At 45.7% G+C, this 14882-nt stretch overlaps 1 protein-coding gene across 4 annotated transcripts in view; it reads right to left on the reverse strand.

Moving 5' to 3' along the window:
* The window catches only part of PAK3 (p21 (RAC1) activated kinase 3), a 252325-nt gene that overhangs the window by 201929 nt on the left and 35514 nt on the right, over positions 1-14882 (reverse strand). For 3 of the 4 annotated variants that reach the window (XM_040468414.1, XM_040468412.1, XM_040468407.1), the window contains exon 2: positions 5083-5178. The gene's annotated coding sequence lies outside the window, so the exon portion shown is untranslated. Of the gene's footprint in view, positions 1-5082; positions 5179-6322; positions 6511-14882 lie in introns of all 4 variants that reach the window. The other variant, XM_040468408.1, reaches the window with a different exon arrangement.

Below are 14882 nucleotides of genomic sequence, written 5' to 3' on the forward strand. Positions count from 1 at the left end.
AGTCCCTTTTGCTTCCTGCTCCTCGACTCAACCTCCAAACTTTGGAGTGTTTGAGGTCTCAGGCTTCTGGGCTTCTTTTCTTTTCTACCCTCAGCTTACCCTCTAAGTGGTTTCATCCAATCGCGTGGCTTCCAAAGTTCTATCTCCCGGCAGGACCTATAAATTCCAGGATTGTACATCTACCTCTCTACTTGACATCTCCAGTTGAAGGTCTAACAAGCACTTCAAGTTGATCAAGTTCAAAACTAAGCCCATTCTTCTGCATGCTCAAGCCAACACCATGGTGTCTTCCTTGACTGTGCACTGTGTCCCATGCCCAGCACACAGTCTGTCAGCAAGCCCTGCACACCCTAACTCTCAAAATACATGCAGATTTTGACCATTTCTCAGGGGTTCTCATGGTGCTGCCATTTCTACCACCCTTCTCCAAGCTACCATTGTCTCTCATCCTGGTTATCGCAGCGGCCTCCTCGCTGGTTTAGCTGCCACCACCCTTTTCCTCCTTGAGCTCTCTATGGCAAGTAGAGTTAGCCTATTAAAATCTAAGTCAGATCATGCTACTCTCTACTAGAAGTCCTCCGGGGATAACCCCTCTTACCCAGAGTAAACACCAAACCTCTCGCAATGATCTCTAAGGTTCCAACATTATCTGCTTCCTTCTATTACTTCTCTGAATTTATCTCCTATGCACTCTGCCCCTTGTTCTCAACTCTTCAGCCATACTGGCCCCCTTGCTGTTCCTCAAACACACCAGGTATAATCCAGCCTCAGGGCCTTTGTACTTACTCTTCTGTGCCTTGAATGCTCTATATTCAGAGAGCTACAGAGCTAGATCTCTCACTTCTTTCAGATATTTACTCAAGATTCACCTTTTTAAGCCGCTCTGTCAAAAACTTTTCTCCCTCCCCTCCAAAAAATCACATTTCCATTTTATGCTTTATTTTTCCTCCTTAGCACTTATCATAATCGAACACATAATTATGTCTTAGTCTGCTCAGGCTGCCATAACAAAATACCATAGACTGGCTGGCCGAAACAACAGAAATTTATTTCTCACAGTTCTGGAGGTTGGGAAGTCCAAGGTCAAGTTATCAGAAAGGTGGGTTTCATTCTCAGGTCCTTCTCTTGTCTTGCAGATGGATGCCATCTTGCTGTACGCTCACATGGCCTCTTCGTGTGTGTGTGTGTGTGTGTGCGTGTGTGCATGTCAAGGGGTGGAATGGGGAAGAGAACAACTCTCTCTGGTCTCTCTTCTTATAGGGGAATTAATCTCATCAGACCAGGGTCCTACCCTTATGAGCTCATCTAACCCTAATTACCTCTCAAAGGCCCCATCTTCAAATATTATCACATTGGAGGTTAAGTTTTCAGCATATGAATTTGCAGGGGATAATACAAACATTTAGCACACAATACTATATATATATGTGTGTGTGTGTGTGTGTGTGTGTGTATACGTATATACACATATGTATATACGTATATACACACATACACATATGTATATACGTATATACACACATACATATGTATATACGTATCTACACACATATATGTATATATGTATATACACACAAACATATGTATATACGTATCTACACACATATATATATATAAAGCTATATACATATGTATGTATACATAAAGCTATATAACTATGTATATTTGCTGATCTTATTTATTGTTTGTCTTCCTCACTAGAATGGAAGTTTCATAAAGGTTAGAATTTGTGTTTTTTGTGTTTACTATTTTAATCCCTGTGTTTTGAGTGGAGCCGGGCACACAGTAGGAGCTCAATAAATACTTTTCAAATGAATGAATGAAAGTAATTACACATCTTGTGATAAGTACTAAGAAGAAAATAAAAGAACTGATACATTACGATGGAAGCTGCCAACCTTGCCTACACATTAGAATTACCAGGGGAACATTTAATAATACGGATGACCTGGGCCTCATCTTGGGAGATTCTGATTTCCTTGGTCTGGAAGGGGCCCGGCCATTTCTTTCATATTCTCAGGGCAATTTTTTTTATGTTTAATTATTTTTGAGAGAGAAAGAGAGAGAGTGCAAGCAAGGGAGGGAAGAGAGAGTGGGAGGCACAGAATCTGAAGCAGGCTCCAGGCTCCGAGGCACAGAGCCCGACGCGGGACTCGAACCCATGAACCACGAGATCATGACCTGAGCTGACGTCGGCCTAAGTCTAGGCACCCCTCTCTGGGTGATTCTTAAGGTGAGGTGAGGGACTGAGAACCAATGCAATGGAGATCAACAAGGGGGCACATGAACCAATGGGAAGCTACTTGACATAGGGTATACGTGGAAGGCCTAAATGAATGATACCATTCTGAGATGGTATCATCTAAGTTGAAACTTGAAAGACAAAGGGAAGCATGGGAAAGTTGGGGTATGGGTGGGATCCAATTCCTGGTGGCAGGCAGAAAGAGAACAAAAGCACCGAAGCAGGAATAAGCTTGGTGTATTCTCACAACAGATAGACCAATGTCGGTGATGCAGAGCGGGCAAGGGGAAGAGTGAAACAACATGAGTTTGGAGATATGCAGGGGCCAGATTATGCAGGGCCTTGTTGACCTTGGAAAGACTGGACTTGAGTCTACATGAGGACTGGAGCATTGAAAGGTTTTGAGGAGGTGAATGATGTGATCTAATTTCCTATTTTCTTTTTTTTTTAAAGTTTATTTTTATTTATTTTGAGAGAGATATAGAGAGCAAGCTTGGGAGGGGCAGAGAGAGAGAGAGGGAGACAGAATACCAAGCAGGCTCTGAGTTGTCAGTGTAGAGCCCGATGCGGGGGTTCGAACTAACTAGTGGTGAGATCATGACCTGAGCCAAAATCCAGAGTCAGACGCTTCACCAACCGAGCCACCCAGGTGCCCCTAACTGACTATTTTCTAAAGACTGCTCTTGCTGCTGGGTGGAGGGCGTGGGTGAAAATGCGGAAACAACCTAGAAGACTACATTGTGGTAGTCTAAAGGGAACTTGGTGGTGGCCTGGACTAGACGGGTGCCTAAGATTCTTTTCCGTCTGGAGAGCAGAAGCCTGAGAGGGCTACGCGAATCCAATCTGCTCAGATGAACACACACCCAAGGCCACTGTGTTCTGGAAAACTTGCCAAAGCTAAGATACTACACATTGGTAATTCTGTGATCAGCGGGTCAGTGGTTGGAACATGTATGCCATGACCCGCCCTAGGGGAAAGGCTCTGTCGATCAGTTAATAGGAGAGATGCTTTGTAACCATAAAACAATACCCTGACAGAGGGGCTTAGAATAAGTGATGGCAATGTTCAGTCATGTAAATTTTAAAGCGCCCCACTACTAATCCTCAGCACTGGGTCTTTTATGCTTTCTGGGTAGAGGAGAAGAGAGAGGGAAGAGACAGAAAGAGACCTTCGCTCTCGTGGGAACTTACAAATTAGAGGAAGAGATCAAGACATGATCACAAATAGAAGTAACATAAGACATAATGAGGTAAGTATCCGAAGGGAGATATAAATACAATCAATAACTGCTATCATTTATTTAGCACTCAATTTATACTGAGCCCTGAGTTGGGTGTTTTACATATATTCTCATTGAATCTTCACAACTCTGTGGAGTAGGTAATATGATCAGCCATAATGGTGATGACGATGGTGATAGCACCTAACATGAAGTGCTTCGTATCAGCCCAGGCATTGGGTTTGGCGTTCTGAAGTATCTTATATAGGTATACCTTCATTCCACAGATGAGGATAACTAGGCCCAGCAAGGATAAGTGACCCATCCAAGATCACAGAGCCAGGCAGGTATAGCTTTGATATTCAAACACAGCATTGACTCTCAATCCCACACTCTTAAAGTGTTCTAGAAATTCAGAGTAGGTAGGAGGTACACACGTGCATGAAGGGAGACCCCATGGAGGAAGAAAGGTGTCAAGATGAGAAAGGAGGGGCTTATTGAGGTTCAGTAAGTGGCCCTACTTTCCAGAGCTGAGGGTGTCCGATGGGCAACAATGCCTCAATGGCAAGGCAGTTCTCCTTCCCCTTTTTGCTCTTAACCACCTCGCCTGTGCCAGCCAGAGGCTGAGCCTCCCTTCGAGACTGTCTGTCACTCAGCATTTGGTCTTGGGGTGCCTCGGTCCTCCGAAGGTCTCTGAGAGCGCCAACAGTTTTACCCCCACTCCAAGGGCAGACAAGATATAGATTTTCAAACTCAAACCATGACGAGTAGGGAGTTGGCAGGACCCCGTTTAGTTCTTTCTTTGGTAGAAAGTAGCCTTTGGAATTTAGAACATTGACAACAAGATCCAAAAGGGACATGGCATCCAGAGGATCCAGAAACCAGCACCCAACACAACACTGAAAGCCAGCAAAGAATGTTCACCATGCAACACTCCTTATGATGGCAAAAATTTGTCAATGATGTAAATGTCCATCCATGTGGGACTGATGAGATAAATTGAGACGCATCCCCAGAACAGAACGCTAGGTTGTCGTCCAAAAGGATGAAGTCAAACTATAGGTTCTGACAAAGAAAGATGTTTCCAAAAGATTGTTAAGTGAAAAAAAGCCGGTCCCGCAACATTCTCTATAGTATGACCCCAGTTCAATCACAGATCTGTGTTCACATCTGCACAAAATCGTTAACCACAGTTATCTGGTAGGGTGTTGGCACAAAGAATTACGGAGGGACTTTCATTTTTTAATTCACACACTTTGGTATGCCATTTACCTGTGCAACAAGCCAATGCTACTTTTAGAGTTGAAAAGAAACCATAATAGTTTCCATTTTACACACCCAAAGGTGCCATCAACCTTTATCCATCCTGCCTTTTATAAGGACAACATATCTTGGATTCAGCAAAGCGTCTGAAATGATCTCCTGTAACTTTCTCGTGAATGCACTAATATAAGACAACGATGTCTTTCTTAACCAGATTATAACACAAGTAAGTCAAAGGGATCGGCAATTGATGGAAGAATTTTAACCAAAGCATAGGTGACAACCAACGAGTCTCCAAAGGCCACGAGGCTTTCCCAGTTTTATTAGTAACTTAGATGACACAGAAAATACACTTACCACGTCTGAAGACAACCTGAGGCTCGCAGGGATCTCAAATACGTTGAAGAACAGAACTGAGGTTCAAAGTGAGCTCAGATGGGCTGGAACAGTGAGCTAAAATTTAAAAAAAAAAAAGAAAGGTAAAATTTGTAAGATAAAGTAAACATCCTCAATTAAAAGTTTAAGAGTCCATTCTGTGAGGCAGCAGCTCGCGTAAAAACAAACAAACGATTCAAAAAAGATCTGGGGGTTTCAGTTGACCCACCACGTAATCCGAGCTAACAGTTTACCGTCTCTTGCTTATTATCATTCAAGGCCTTTGGTGGGCAAAACCCATTGCTTCTAGGAGGGCCAAACGGCTGACGTAAGTCAGATCCTGTCCCTCCCTGGACAAGATCTTCGGCTTTCCATCTCACCCCCTGTAAGATGGGAATCATCACAAAGGCCCACAAAGCCCTAAACCAGCGGCCCCTGTGACTTCTCTGACCTCCTATCCTATTACCCTTCTCCTTGTTCGCTCCATTCCTGCTACAGGGCTTCCCAGCTATATTTTATTTCATTATTTCATTTCATTTCATTTCATTTCATTTCATTTCATTTCATTATTTCATTTCATTTTTTTATTTTTTAAAGAGAACATGAGCGGGGGAAGGGGCAGAAGGAGAGAGAGAGAGAGAGAGAGGGGGAGAATCCTCAGAAGGCTCCACGCTCAATGCAGAGCCCAACTCTGGGCTTGGTCCCACAACCCTGGGACCATGACCTGAGCCGAAATCAAGAGTTGGACGGACGCTCAACCGACTGAGCCACCCAGGCGTCCGTCCTGGCTGTTTCGTAAATGCCAGGCATGCTCCTAAATCAGGAACTTTGGTCTTCCTGTTCTCTCTGCCCGGACTGCTCCTCCCTGATATACATGCATGGCTGGCTCCCTCACCTCCTTCAGGGGTAGATGCAAAGATCAACCCCGTGAGGTCCTGCCTGCACTGGCTAGCACAGACGAGGTGCTCAGGAAATGGTTCCCTCAGTGACCACTGCATCCCAAATCCCTGCCATTTCTCTTCAGTCTTGGTTTTCTCAACAGGAAAAATTTCAGCTTTCAGACCTGGATCTCCAAGTAATAACAAGGACTTGTGTCTTAGTAGTACGATTTGGGGGTGCTTTCACGGTTTTATGTTTCCCAGCCTTTTGTGATGCAGTCTTATCACGTGGACGATCACCAGCCCATAGGAGGTGCAGCAGCTGGCATGTATCGTGTGCTTACCCTGTGCCAGGCGCTGTGATGAGCACTTTGCTTGGACTCATTCAGTCAGTCCTCAGGGCAGCCCTCTTCAGTTGGCACTAGGACCGTTCCCATAGGACAGCCCGGGAAAGTGAGAAACAGGGAGGTGATCTGACTTGCCCAAGGTACTGCAACTAGTATCGGGCAGGCTCCCAAGCGCCCTGACTTCCCTGGAAGATGAAAACAGATGATGAAGCTAATGGCCGCTAACACGTCTTCAGTACTCATCTTGCGTCACGGACGATGCTAAATGTTTAAAACATATCGCCACCTTGGGACATCTGGGTGGCCCAGTCAGTCAAGTGTTTGACTTTGGCTCAGGTCATGATCTCCCAGTTCGTGGGCTTGAGCCCCACATCAAGCTCTCTGCTGTGAGTGCAGAGCCCCCTTTGGATCCTCTGTCCCCCCCCCCCCCCCCCCCCCACCCCCCCCCCCCCGCGGGGGGCCACTCGCTCGCTTTCTCTCAAAAATAAACATTAATAAATTTGGCGGAGGGGCGCCTGGGTGGCTCAGTCAGTTAAGCATCTGACTCTTGGTTTCGGCGCAGGTCATGATCTCACGGTCCATGAGTTCAAACCCCACATCGGGCTCCGTGCTAACAGTGCAGAGGTTAACCTGCTTGGGATTCTCTCTCTCTCCCTCTCTCTCTGCCCCACCCACTGTCTCTCTCTCAAAATAAATAAAGTTACAAACCTTTTTAATAAAATAAATCAAATGCATACATACATAAAACACATCACCACCCTGAATGCTCAGAACAGCCCTGTGAGGTGTTAGGACCATTTTACAATACAAGGCCCTCCCGTCGTGTTAGGACCCACGCCCACTGTCCCACTTGGGCTGTGATTTGGTTTCATGAAAGGCATGCTTCTGTCTTCCAGCCATGTTGGAGAAGCTGGAGAGGAGATCTTCTGCCAGGCACTACTCGAACCCTCCACTCCATGCGGACCATTCCATTATCTGCCCTGTCCACCATAGTGTCTCTCGTTGTACAGTCTGAACATTTCATTCAGGCCCCATCACCACTGGCTTTGCAGTGCTGGCTGGCTCTCTTTCCGCTCACATGTGTCCCTTTGTCTCAGCTAGACTGTAACTCAGGGAAGGTAGCTAGGTCTTCATGTCCTTGGTGTACCCTGGATGAATGGTGCACTGGCTTGTGCATAGTAGGTGCTCAGTAATTATTCTGACGATTTCCTGATGATGCTGTGCACTCACCGCTGTAAAATGTTCTCTTTTCAAAGAGTGCTCATACATATTGTCTCGGTTTAACCTCACAGCAGCCTTGAGAGATAAGAAAAGCAAATTTTATTCCTCTCAGTTTTACCGTGAAAGAGACTGAGGGCCCGGGAGGTTAAGTAAGTTGTCTCAGGGCATGCTGAGCCCCACCCTCTGGACTCTGAGCCCCAGATTCTTGGCACTAGACCACACTGATTCTACCCCAAAGCATTGCTGGCTGGGCGCAATGCTAATAACACTCCTGTAAAGACCTTGTCTTGATTCTATCACCAGAGCAAAAGCAATAAAGAACACCAAGAGGCAATATCCACGCTTGAGATTGGGAAGGCAGGTAAATTCATACACTCTGTGGTAAGAAGTGCCTGGGGCTTATCAGATGGGTGGTGATGACTCTCTTTACATCCTTTGTGAGGAGAGCACTGGGGACTGAACAGGGCAGATTAGCTCAACCCTCAGTAGAAGGGACACAGCCTAGCAGGCAGTGGGATGAATAAGAGAGAGCAGTAGGAGGCAAGAAAGCTGGGCTCAAGGTCCAGTTCTGCCACAAGCTAGTGTGTGACTCTGGGGGGAAGTACCTAACCTGACCTGCCCTTCCTCAATAGAAAATAACAATCTTCAGGGCTTCATACAGCCCAATGGTCGGTTCACCAATCTATGACAGAGGTCACAAACCGGAGATCCACGGACCTAATCTGGGCCACAGACATATTCCTTTGGCCTAAATGTGTTTAATGTTTTTTGATCCAGTAACCGTCATTTAAACCTCTGAAGGTTTTGCAACAATGTTTGAATTTCCAGGCTTTTCAGAAAAATCAGAAGATCTAGCAACATGTAAAAATTTGCAAGAGGCTGGGCAGCTCAGTCGGTTGAGCGTCTGACTTTGCCTCAGGTCATGATCTCGTGGTTTGTGAGTTCGAGCCCCACATCGGGCTCTGTGCTGACAGCTCAGAGCCTGGAATCGGCTTCAGATTCTGCGTCTCCCTCTCTCTCTGCCCCTCCCCTGCTCACACTCTGTCTCTCAAAAATTAATAAATATTAAAATAAAAATTTTTTTGGAAGATTTCACATTTGATTTCCAATTCTTTCTGAAAAGAATCTGGACCCATGGGGCTATTTTTCTCATGCATTTATTTTTTTACAATATCGTACGTTAGGTTGTGATAAGCACTATGGGTAAAACATAAAGGAGATGGGGGTTCTGAAGGAGTAGTGGTAGGGGCGTGGGAGTAGGCAGAAGCCTATGGTTTCCAGACGATGGTCTGAGAAAGCCGTGCTGACAAGTTGACTTCTTCGCTATAGGACCACAATGGGCTGGAGCCCAGGAGTGACTGCATCCCTCAGACGGAGCCTGTGGGTGAAAGGTTTAGAAGTGCTAATATCCTCAACATACCAAGTGGAGAGTCAAAAGACACGGATGCGGGTTGATGTGCATTGGAACAGTGTCACGTTTATTACTGGATTTTGCAAAGGCAACAAAAGAGGCTCAAAAGCTAAAATAAATATCAAAGTCTGGGAGAAGGAAAAGAGCGAAGTATGTGTACAAAAGCGCTCACTGGCCAAGAGGAACTGAATACCCCCAATAAACCCAGATACATTTTCTGCCTAATGGGGTCAATGCAATTAGCCTGATACCTGTAGCAATACACTAACTTGCCCTTACATCTCAGGCCAGGGACATTACGTGGTATTAAAATGCAGTCTAATGACAGGACACCCAACTCTGTTGACCCAAGAGTAGCACAGGATGGATGGGGAGAAAAGAGAAATGTATCTTCCTCCATTCTCTTGCTGGTCATTTCTTCTTGTCTGTGCTGGGACTTGACAGATTATTTCTCTGGACACTAGTATCTCCAAATGGAAAATAATATTCTCTAGTGGGTTTCAAGCATTTTTTTACCATGACCTATAGCACGAAATACATTTGACATGCATATATTACTGCATTATATATGTAAGTATACAACAACCATTTCATGAAGCAATACGTACCCTTATTGTATACAGTGCACGCTGGGTTTTTTCCTATTCCATTCTTTTTTGTTTGTTTTTTAATGCAAGTCACTACCCATTAAATTGATTTCCTGTGCAGTAGGTAATAATTGGCAAGTTGAAAAACACTGCTCTAGAACAATGGTTCCCAAATCCGGCCCCACATCAGAATCCCTTGGGGCCCTTGTTCAATGCATGTACTTGCGTTCCATTCCAAACCTGTAGAATCAGGATTTCTTTGGGATGAGGCCCAGAAATATATATATTTTACCAAGGACTAGCCATGCACTGGCATGAAGGAATCACAGTTCTCTTCAGCACACAGAAGAAAATAACATCAATGTCCATAATAACAATAATCCTCAAAAGTTTAATTCATACTAGTGCTGCCCAGCAGCACAGGTTTCCATTTATTTTAAGTTTATTTATTTATTTTGAGAAAGAGAGAGAGAGAGCACGAGTGAGCACACACAACTGGGGGAGGGGCAGAGAAGGAGAGACAGAATCGCAAGCAGGCTCCATGCCATCAGCCAAGAGCCTGATGTGGGGCTTGAACGCACAAACTGTGACATCATGACCTGAGCCGAGATCAAGGGTTGGACGCTTAACCGACTGTGCTACCCAGGTGGTCCTCCATTTATTTTATTTTTTTAAATCTTTATTTTATTTTGGGAGAGGGAGAGAGAGAGCGCGCGCAGGTACTGGTGCACATGGTCTTGTACAGACTCTGGAGAGCGTGCACACACACACACACACACACACACACATTCAGTGACATACATAAGTGGGTGCCGTCGCACCCAAGCCCTGGGTGTTCCCTGAGATCGTTTCTCTCATTCACCCCCCATTGTTCCCACCCACAGCCATCTCAGCTGGTTGGGGGACAGTTCGTGAGATCATGACCTGAGCTCAAAGGAAGAGTTGGACACTTAACCGACTGAGCCACTGAGGTGCCCCAGAACTTTCCATTTATTACTTCACTTATATCCTCACAACAATTCCACTTTATAGATGAGGAAACTGAGGCTCAGAGAGGCTCCATAAAACTACTGAAAGGCATACACGGGGAGGTTAAGGAAGTGGCAGGGCTGTGTTTCATGAGGGGTTCGTCAGTTCCTATCATTACTGACTCTTCCCACCCCCTCTTCTGTCATTCCAGAAACCTTGGACCCATCTTGGAGTGTTCTATACCAATTCAAATTCCAGGTCGTATACCAAGATGGCCGAACCATGAGGCCAAGAGGCTAAGAGTCCCTAAAACAATAATCTTTTTGCATTTATATGGAGTTTTAACTGCTTTCCAAAACAAATGTGTGTGTTTTCTCCACATTTGTACCTTCCAGCTATCCCATGAGGCAGAAGAGGCAGATTAAAAAACCTGAGACCCAAAGACGGGAAGTGACAGATTCCAAGGCCTCACAGCAGGCTCACAGCCAAGTTGTAGCACTTTCCCTCAGGCAGGGTCTACCAGAGTCCCCAGCTTTACCCCGTTTCAAGTCTACCCTGCTTTGAGGCAGGAGAGGAAGACGTGGCTGGCTTCCTGCCTCCCTCCCTACAGGATTTACTATCCAGTTCTGAAAGGCGTGCGCTCTGTATACACACCGCCTGAGGGACAGCTTGCCCTGAACCTTCTCCACGGCACTATGCTGAGAACTGACTGCATTTCTATTTTTGTCATGCAATTTGTAAAAAGCTGTGCACTGTGCTTCAAAGAAAAAATAATGGATTCCATGATGAAAGAAAAAGGCCCCATCCCTCCCACAGAGGTTAAATGCCACCAGCCACGAGTGAGCCGCGTTTGAAGGTCTCTGCCGAGGGCCCTGTCTTTGAGAGCCCACAGAAAACCTAGGTGGTGGATTGGACCAATCTTGGCCACGGCAGAAGGGGGCTGGAGGGATGAATGACCCCCATTTAGCCTCCTCAGCTGAGGCCCTCCCTCTGTTGAGAACAAGCCCTCTGTTTCTGCCACAGAGAGGGGTGTTGTTTGCAATGTGTATATATTTATGTGACAAATGACTAGCTATTTATCAAACACTGTATCGATTCTAACATTTTTCTTCACCCTTTCTCCTTGACAATGCAGGTCATTCTGTCTCTCCCCTTAACAGCTCCTGAGGCCAATCTAACACACACACACACACACACACACACACACACACACACACAGAGTAGTGACAGACGCTTGGTGAAAATAAAAGCAAGAGACCCTTCTCAGAGACCCTTCTCGTGGCCTCAGTCTCTCGGTTTATAAAGTAAGTAAGTGGGTTGAACAAAATGCTGTTAGGTCCTTTCTTTGGTTTTAGGATTCTGATAAAACAACATAGGGAAAGCCCCAAGTGTAGCCCACAAATTTATGATTCAGGCTCTGAGGCTGAAGGGACAAACTTCAAATTGTGTTTTAAACAGTCAGCTTTTGTTAAAGTGGCTCCAAAATGTGGGTTAAAGAAAAAAAAAATCATTGCTATTATGTCCACTAGCATGCCAACATCCTGACGATGAGGATTACTCTGCCTTTTGCCTCTCTTGCTTTATTTTGCATTCACTTTACTTGCGGCCAGGGCTGCAAAGCCTGCCTCGTCAGTTACTTTTTCCCCCTTGTCAATTTCTCTTCCAGGGAGTGGGGCAGAGGGTGCGATCTCTGCTGGAGCAGCTGAGGTTTCAGCGCTGTGGAAGAGCGTCAAGCTAATGCCATTCTCACCTCAGTGGAAGCACGCTGCTGTGTGTCAGAAAAATTGGAAGAGGTGTTAAATTTGCTTTGCGACTGCAACTCCCTTTTAGTTTGATGAGGCTGGCTTAGGATTTGATGGTTTTACAGAATTCAATATCAAGGAAATACAAAATATCTCCGCTTTTTAATTTATATTGTCAATCACCAAAGCGTGCTCCTTCCCCCACGGGGACGCTAACTAGATCTGTGCTCGCTGCTGCCGCCAACACAGCAAGCGCCCCTCTCCTACCCGCTTCCCTCCTACCTGCTTCCCAGTGCTGTGTTGAAGACAACGCGAGTACACAGGGGGCACGCTCCCAGGGCACTTCAAAGAAGAACCCAGAGGAAATGAGTATTGTCATTCTTCAGCAGGACAGCAGAGAGATGCTAGTCCAACTGCCTGTGTTGAAATCCAAGTTACCGAATCTCCTGGGTCTAAGTTTGCTCATCGTGGAACCGGAATAATACTAGGCTATACCACGTAAGGCTACTGTGGCGATTAACCGAGCAAGGTGCTGAGAGCAGCCACCTTACTGCTAAAGGCTACTAATTCAGTAACTGCTGGCTATGAGGACTACTATCCCTCCTTGCCAAACCGGTTTAGCAGCTTTCTGATGTAAAACCTGCTGCATTTTCTAGCCATCTCAATTCACCGGAGGATCTGAAAGTACACTGGAGATGGGGTTGAGCTGAGGTTCATCTTGGAGCCCTTCAAGTGGGTCGAATTTGCTCATTTCCCCCGTTCATTTATTTATGCAGTCGACAAATATTTATTGACCACCTATGATATGGCAGGCACAGTGCTAAGTGATGAAAATACAATAGTGAACAAGACACAGTCGCTGCTTAATAGAGTTAATGCTCTAGAAAGGGATGCGGGTTATGGATACACAAAAAATACAGCGAAAGAGACAGGAAAGAGTTTGGGTGCTCCAGAGAGTGAAAGTCAGCGTGGCTAGGGTTGGAAGCGGGGCACGAGCAAAGGAAGGCACGGGCCCGATCATTTGAGAACTGTGGGCCAGGTAAGGAGTTTTGCCTTGGTCTTCAGAACACTGGGAAATAAATGAAAGGTTTCCAGAAAAAGATCAATACACTCAAAAACGTTTGTTAAGGTTCTTGCTGACCATCGTATGGCATTGGTATTGTTGGGGGCAGGGCTGTATCATTATCTGATACAAGGGCTTTGTGTGCATTACAAAAAGATGCCCCTTCCTCAAGTTAAAAACAAAACAAGCAAAAATAGGTTAGTCTTTTAATGTACAGCCTAAACAACTTTGAGTCCTGCCCTGGGGGGTGTGCCAGAGCGCCCACATTCTTCTCCCTTAGGCGTTTCTTCTCACTGGAATATGTGTACAACCAATAGCACTTTGCACCCCACTGTTCCACCACTGTCCCCCAACCAGCTGAGATGGCTGTGGGTGGGAGCAATGGGGGGTGAATGAGAGAAATGATCTCAGGGAACACCCAGGGCTTGGGTGCGACGGCACCCACTTATGTGTGTCACTGAATGTGTGCACGTGTGTGTGTGTGTGTGTGTGTGTGTGTGTGCACGCGCGCACGCGCTCTCCAGAGTCTATACAAGACCATGTGCACCCGTACACGTTTATGGAGGGACAAGCTCTCTTCCTCTGTTCTCAGACTTGGAGCCAAGAAGAGCAGGATGCACATACACTTATGTAAGTTAGGATGTTTCTGTGATAAAAATGGCACATCCATACCTACGGTGCCCTTGTGTAGTATACAACCTGAACATCCATGCATGGCAGTCCTGGCAGCAAAAACTGAAGCAAGTAGACCAGTGAGGAGGCTGTTGCATTAGTCCAGGAGACAGATGATGGTGGCTCACACTAACTAACAGCTGAGGAGGTGGTGAGAAGTCAGTAGGGTGTATTTTGAAGGCAGATCATCAGGATTTGTTGATGGCTAGGAGGTGACATGTATGGAACAAGGGGAACTCAGGATAATGACTAGAAGCTTGACTTAAACAACCAGGTGAGTGGTGGAGCCATTTACTAGATGGAATTGATGAGAAAAGGAACATTGCAGGAGAAAAATCACAAGTCCTGCTTTGGGCGGTTTGCATCAGCTCCTGCTGTCCACCTAAGTGGCAGACCTATCAGTCTCTGTATCTTAAGCTCCTTCCCACTCAGGATCTCAAAGCACAAGGACCCTCTGGAAAATTGGTAATCCCTGATACTTATCTTGGCCTCAACCGGCTTCTTGCTCTGCCTCCTTCGACTTGGGTGAAATAATGATTTCAATTTGTACCTACCAGTTTTTCAAGATTCCTCATTTATTAACAGGATTCTGATACCTCTCAATCAATCTAATCTCAATCTCTCTCTCTCTCTCTCTCTCTCTCTCTCTCTCTCTCACACACACACCATTTCTAAATGGCCCTTTCTGAGATTGCTTTTTTATCAAAACCTTGAAACTTTCCTCTTTGTGGAGTACACTTTCATTCAAGGCCAAGGATTCTCCATCTGCCTCCGCCATGCAGCCCAGAGCCCTGCCATTTCACCCAAACCCTCTTCCCAGTACGAGGGAAAGGTATTTGAAGCCTGGAGCTGAGCCAAGCGAGTGGAGAAAATGAGCTGAGCACTGCGAAAT

The sequence above is a fragment of the Herpailurus yagouaroundi genome, unplaced genomic scaffold (assembly GCF_014898765.1).
Source record: "Herpailurus yagouaroundi ecotype Mexico unplaced genomic scaffold, PumYag 67700, whole genome shotgun sequence".
Classification (NCBI taxonomy): domain Eukaryota; kingdom Metazoa; phylum Chordata; class Mammalia; order Carnivora; family Felidae; genus Herpailurus; species Herpailurus yagouaroundi.